This window comes from Rana temporaria, chromosome 12 (genome assembly GCF_905171775.1).
Source record: "Rana temporaria chromosome 12, aRanTem1.1, whole genome shotgun sequence".
NCBI classification, from domain to species: Eukaryota; Metazoa; Chordata; class Amphibia; order Anura; family Ranidae; genus Rana; species Rana temporaria.
In genome coordinates, this window is record NC_053500.1 from 3225862 (window position 1) to 3233118 (window position 7257).

Sequence of the window (7257 nt, forward strand, 5' to 3'; positions counted from 1 at the left end):
ATCTTTTTTTGTATCTCTGTTGTTTTTTGTTTTGTTTCATTTTGCAATCTGTTTTAATGAATAATTGGAAAATGCTTGTTTTTGTATCTTTTTGTTGATATTTTGTACGTTTTGTTTTTTTTGTATCATTTTGCTCTTTGTTGGTTTTTGTTTCATTTTTCATTCTGTTTCGAGCCGGTTCACACAGGGGCGACTCATCCGCCTGACAAGTCACGCTCCGCTCTGTTCAATGGAACCGTTCTAATAGTCGCTCCGACTTATGCCACGTACACACGATCGGTTCATCCGATGAAAACGGACTGAGGGATTTTTTCATCAGATATCCGATGAAGCTGACTTTCATCAGTCTTGCCTACACACCATCAGTTAAAAATCCGATCGTGTCAGAACGCGGTGACGTAAAACACAACGACCTGCAGAGAAAAATGAAGTTCAATGGGCTGGATTCAGGTAGGAATTGTGCCCTCTTACGGAGGCGCAGCGTACCGTTTTAACGCTGCGCCTCCGTAAATTACCTGCGCTACGCTTCATTCATGAAGCAGTAGCTACGTAATTTGCGCGGGCGCTCCTTAAAACTGCCCGGCGTACGGGCGCGTAATTTAAATGATCTCGTAGGGGGCGTGGATCATTTAAATTAGGCGCGTTCCCGCGCCGAACGTAGTGCGCATGCTCCGTCGGGAAACTTTCCCGACGTGCATTGCGGTAAAAGGACGTCATTTGCTTCAACGTGAACGTAAATGGCGCCATTCACGATTCACTTACGCAAACAACGTAATTTTTTAAACATCGTGACGCGGGAACGACGGGTATACTTAGCATTGGCTGCCCCTGCTAATAGCATGGGCAGCCTTACGCGGAACCCGACGAACGTAAACTGCGTACGTAGGGTGCGCGTACAGTTGTGAATCGGCGTTAGTATGCAATTTGCATACTCTACGCTGACCACTACGGGAACGCCACCTAGCGGCCTGCGTAAGAATGCAACCTAAGATATGACGCATAAGAGCCTTACGCCAGTCATATCTTAGGCTGCAGTCGGCGTATCGAGCTTTCTGAATCAGGAGCAGTCGATACGCCGGCGCAACTAAGCAATTACGCTGTGTAACTATGGTTACGCAGATGCAATTGCTTTCTGAATCTACCCCAATGCTTCCGAGCATGCGTCGACTTGATTCTGAGCATGCGTGGATTTTTGACCGATGGATTTTCCCAGAGATGATCGTTTTTTTTAACCATCAGAACATTTTAATACAGGTACTATTTTTTTTCACCGATGGGGAAAAAAAACGATGGGGCCCACACACGATCGGTTCGTCAGACGAACCGATCGTGTGTACAGGGCATTAGAAAAAGGTTCCTGTACGACTTGCATTGACTTCAATAAAGGAGTCAACTTGCAAGTCGCCTCTGAATTCGTCTTGAGATCGCCTTTGCCGAGTCGCCCCCAAAGTCGTGCCGCCCCCGTGTGAACCGGGTCTTAACCACGTAAGGACCCCTCACTGTATATATATATCATTTTTTTTAAAGATGGATATCTCGGTAACGGCAGCGGCCGCTACCACAACCGAGATATGCATCTTTCCTGTGAGCGGTCCTTTAACCACTTCCCGACGGCCGTACGACTATATACGGCCGCAGGGTGGTTCTACTTCTCTGGGGCGCCGTCTTTTTACGGCCGCCCCTTTCCGCGTTCCCCGAGCGCGCAGCGGGGAACTTCTGTGCTGGCCGTGTCCCTTGGACACAGCCAATCACAGATCGCCGTAAACGGCCAATCGGAGTGGCCGTTTGGTAGGCGCGATCTGTGCGGCCAATGAGAGATGATCTCATATGTAAACATATGAGATCATTTCTCATTGCCGGCTCTCACAATGACAGCGTCCTGTCAGGGAGAGAGGAGACCGATCTGTGTCTCTTGTACATAGAGACACAGATCGGTCACCTCCCCCAGTCACCCCCCTTCCCCCCACAGTTAGAACACTATATAGGGAATACATTTAACCCCTTCCTCACCCCCTAGTGTTAACCCCTTCAATGCCAGTCACATTTATACAGTAATTAGTGCATTTTTATAGCACTGATCGCTGTATAAATGTGAATGGTGCCAAAAATGTGTCAAAAGTGTCCGATGTGTCCGCCATAATGTCGCAGTCGCAATAAAAATCGCAGATCGCCGCCATTACTAGTAAAAAAAAAATAATAAAAAATAATAATTCTGTCCCTTATTTTGTAGGCGCTATAACTTTTGCGCAAACCAGTCGCTTATTGCGATTTTTTTTTTTACCAAAAATATGTAGAAGAATACGTATCGGCCTAAACTGATTTTTTTTTTTTTTATTGGGCTATTTATTATAGCAACAAGTAAAAAATATTGTATTTTTTTTCAAAATTGTCGTTCTTTTTTGTTTATAGCGCAAAAAATTAAAACCGCAGAGGTGATCAAATACCGCCAAAAGAATGCTCTACTTGTGGGGAAAAAAGGACGCCAATTTTGTTTGGGAGCCACGTCGCACGACTGCGCAATTGTCAGTTAAAGCGACGCAGTGCCGGAAGCTGAAATTTCACCTGGGCAGGAGGGGGGTATATGTGCCCAGTAAGCAAGTGGTTAAAAGATAACAGTGGTCTCCGTGGCGAATTCGCCGCGAGGTCACCGTTCTCGGCGGCGGGAGTGCCCCCCCCCTCCCGCCGTTCTCCCACGCCCCTCCGCCGCTTACTGGAGCCGTCGGCAGCGGCGGAGGCGATCGGGTCCTCTCCCCTGCTCGGCTGAGATACGAGTGAGGGGCAAGATGGCCCCCCACCCGTCCCCATAGCATAGCAGGGCGGAGACAACGTCAAAACCTCACTTCCGCCCATGCTTCATAAAGGCATATTTTCTTGTTGTCATTTTTTCAAATGACAAATGTTATTTATTTTTTTGCATTTTTGTCTAAATATGAGATCTGACATTTTTTTGACCCCCAGATCTCATATATAAGAGGACCTGTCATGCTTTTTTCTATTACAAGGGATGTTTACATTCCTTGCAATAGGAATAAAAGTGACCCATTTTTTTTTTGTGTAAAAATTAATAAAATGAATAAAAATAAATAAGAAAACAAAAAAAATTGTTTTTAAAGCGCCCCGTCCCGACGAGCTCGCGAGCAGAAGTGAACGCATACGTGAGTAGCGCCCGCATATGAAAACGGTGTTTAAACCACACAAGTGAGCAATCACCGCGATCGTTAGAGCGAGAGCAATAATTCTAGCCCTCTGTAACTCAAAAGTTGCAACCTGTAGAATTTTTTCAACGTCGCCTATGGAGATTTTTAAGGGTAAAAGTTTGACGCCATTCCACGAGCCGGCGCACATTTTGAAGCGTGACATGTTGGGTATCATTTTACTCAGCGTAACATTATCTTTCACAGTATAAAAAAAAATTGGGATAACTTTATTTTTTAATTCAAAAAATTATTTTTTTTCCAAAAAAGTACGCTTGTAAGACCGCTGCGCAAATACGGTGTGACAAAAATTATTGCAATGACGGCCATTTTATTCTCTATGGCCCAGATTCACAAATCACTTACGGCGACATATCTCGAGATACGCCGCGTAAGTGTAACTATGCGCCGTCGTATCTGTGCGCCGTGCTCACAATCTGAGATACGCCTAAAAATAGGCTTCCTACGACCGACGTAACTTGCCTACGCCGTCGTATCATGGGCGCATATTTACGCTGGGCGCATTTGCCGCTCCCATTGATTTTCTACATATGCAAATTAGGGAGATACGCCGACTCACGAACGTAGTTGCGCCCGGCGCATAATATACGCGGTTTGCGTAAGTGGTACATCCGGCGTAAAGTTATTCCCCATATAGGAGGCGCAACTCACGCTAAGGTATGGACCAGGGAACACAAGCCGTCGTATTTTACGTTGTTTACGTAGTACGTGAATAGGGCTGGGCGTAGGTTACGTTCACGTCGTAGGCAGTGATCAGTCGTATCTTAGGGAGTAGTTCCGACGTGATTCCCACTGGGATGTGTCCATGGGACGGCGCATGCGCCGTTCGTTTTAAGTACTTCTATGGCGCTTGGCCCATCATTTGCATGGGGTCAGGCCTCATTAGCATGGCTCACACCCACTTCCACCTACGCTGGCTTACGCCGAGGAAACCCAGCGTAGATTTGAGAGCGAGCGATTTTAATCTTGTAAACACCAAGTCTGAAAAACAGGCTCGGTCCTTAAGTGGTTAATGATCAATTTGAAAATACTTGTTTTTGTATCTTTTTGTTGATATTTTGTATCTTTGTTTTTGTATCGTTTTGCTTTTTTTTTGTATCTTTGTTGGTTTTTGTTTTGTTTTGCAATCTGTTTAATGATCAATTTGAAAATACTTGTTTTCGCATCTTTTTGTTGATGCTTTGTATCTTTTTTGGTTGCGTTTTTAATGATTCTGAGGCTGAGCTGCTCTCCTATTCAATAATAAGTCGAGTACATTATGTAAAACTGCAAAGCCGCGAGAGATTTCACTTCTCCAAAAAAAACGAAAAATTCTCCAGTGACTTCCCGGGGATGTCACACAGATGTTACTTCTTTCAGCCCAGATACATAGGAATGTATTCAATGTAATGGAGAACTTCCAATGATTGCAGAGCTCTGCGAAACCCCACCAGCGCCCCCGAGAGGGAGAAGAAATCACCGCACATCCACCACACACTGGAAGATCCGCTTTACAGTGTAACTCTGACCAGAATGACATACATGATACAGCCGGTCAGTAATAAGAATACAGGAGCCCCCCCCCCCCCCCATAACAGGGTGACAACGCTATTCATTCTGCAATAAATTTGCACAGCAGCGTTGTCACCCCAAGTAGTTTTAAACAGGTATGTACTGGCCATCGGGACTACCGGGAGTTTCCCGGTGGGCCGATGGCTCAGTGGGCCGGTTTCAGTGACAGACAGTGGCGTTGCTAGGGGGTGTGGCTTTTGGGACTAAAGCCCCAAATCTGGGGCCCATAGTCCGATGTCCCAGGGGTTCCCAACCACAAGGCCCCGGCCCGGTACTCTGTGCAGCGGGCAACTCGGGAGAGCCGGACGGGTGAGAGAGCTGAGAGATAAAATCATGTCTCGCCACCAGCCCTGCATCACCGCTGTTCTGCCCTCACTGTGCAGCCAAGGGCAGCAGAGAGATTACATCATCTCTCACTGCCAGCCCTCTCTCTGGGGACCCTGATGTAAGGAGCGGCTCTCTGGGGATCCTGATGTAAGTGGGGTGGCTCTCTTGGGATCCTGATGTAAGGGGGAGACTCTCTGGAGACCCTGATATAAAGGTGGGATCTCTGGGGACCCTGATGTAAGGGGGAGACTCTCTGGAGACCCTGATATAAAGGTGGGATCTCTGGGGACCCTGATGTAAAGGGGGGCTCTCTGGGGACCCTGATGTAAAGGGGGGCTCTCTGGGGACCCTGATGTAAAGGTGGGCTCTCTGGGGACCCTGATGTAAAGGGGGGCTCTCTGGGGACACTGATGAAAAGGGGGGCTCTATGGGGACACTGATGTAAGAGGAGGCTCTCAGGAGACCCTGATGTGAGTGGGGCTATCTGGGGACTGTGATGTAAGGTGGAGGCACTCTGTTGTAAGGGGTGCTCTCTGGGGACCCGGATTTAAGGGGGAGGCTCTCTGGGAACCCTGATGTAAGTGGGGAGCTCTCTGGGGACCCTGATGCAAGCCTGGGGCTCTCTGGGGACTATGATGTAGGGGAGGCTCTCTGGGGACTCTGATGTGAGGGAGGCTCTCTGGGGACTCTGATGTGAGGGGGGCTCTCTGGGGACTCTGATGTAAGGGAGGGCTCTCTGGGAACCCTGATGTAAGTGGGGAGCTCTCTGGTTACCCTGATGCAAGCCCGAGGCTCTCTGGGGACTCTGATGTAAGGGAGGCTCTCTGGGGACTCTGATGTGAGGGGGGCTCTCTGGGGACTCTGATGTAAGGGAGGGCTCTCTGGGATCCCTGATGTAAGTGGGGAGCTCTCTGGGGACCCTGATGCAAGCCTGAGGCTCTCTGGGGACTCTGATGTAAGTGGGGAGCTCTCTGGGGACTCTGATGTGAGGGGGGCTCTCTGGGGACTCTGATGTAAGGGAGGGCTCTCTGGGGACTCTGATGTGAGAGGGGCTCTCTGGGGACTCTGATGTAATCAAATCTAATCCTTCCCCACTTTATCCAAAACTAAATAAGACTTTCCAATATGCTGCAAGTGCTGCGGATGACCCATAATACAGACAGAGGAAGATCCTCTATACACTGTTACATATTATTTATACAATGTAACATTATTTTCTATGTGTCCCCTGGATGACCCATAATACAGACAGAGGAAGATCCTCTATACACTGTTACATATTATTTATACAATGTAACATTCTTTTCTATGTGTCCCCCGGATGAGCCATGATACAGACGGAGGAAGATGTTCTATAAACATTACATATGACATATACAATGTTACATTATGTCCCCAATGTAAGCTCTTATGAGTAGGATCCTCTTGTATTTTTGTATTGTCTTCCCTTAAGATTGTAAAGTGCTGTGCAAACTGTTGGCGCTATATAAATCCTGAATAATAATGACTTCCGCTGTTATCGGTTGGAAGAGTCATGGCGAAGCCTGATAAGAGCCGCCGCCTGCAAAGCATCAACTCTCTCCATCTCCTGGGCAGGAAATCCACTTACCTTGGGTGTCGGAGCGGATCGGACACGCGGCCACCCCCGATCCTCCTATACCACCATCTGTTCTGTCTTCTCCTCACCCAGCACAGCGTCTGTCTGAGGAGGTCACATGACGGGGACGCAGATGTGTCTGCGATGTTGGCCCAGCTCCCAGAATCCTCGCTGGGGATCGCTGTTCTCATTTGCGTGTGAGCCGAGAACGTCCATCAGAGACAATTCTCATATTGTGAGGACCCCCAGCCCAGAACCGTCTTCCACCATCCAATCCACATTCTTCATCTGATGGTTGGGGAGCAGAGGAAGCCAAGATCCCCCCTCCCCAACCAGAGGGGGAAACTAAATAAAAAATCTGAACTTTTGCACAGATCGGACAATCAAAGCTACAAGGACTGGCCGGCTCTGCGGTCAGCATTGTGCAAGATACAGAAGGGACATTTTCACTGTATGGGGGAGGGGGGTCCTTAACCCTTGAGTGCTATTTGGACCTATGAATGATTTCGATTTTTTTTTTCTTTTCATAATGCTGTGTTATAATAGGATGATATGCTTATTATAGTA

At 47.7% G+C, this 7257-nt stretch overlaps 1 protein-coding gene across 1 annotated transcript in view; it reads right to left on the reverse strand.

The window, feature by feature from the left end:
- LOC120918526 (ABC-type organic anion transporter ABCA8-like) overlaps positions 1-7003 on the reverse strand; it is a 79313-nt gene extending 72310 nt beyond the window's left edge. Inside the window, exon 1 of the mRNA XM_040330155.1 lies at positions 6703-7003. The gene's annotated coding sequence lies outside the window, so the exon portion shown is untranslated. The remainder of the gene's footprint in view (positions 1-6702) is intronic.
- Positions 7004-7257: the final 254 nt, after the last annotated feature.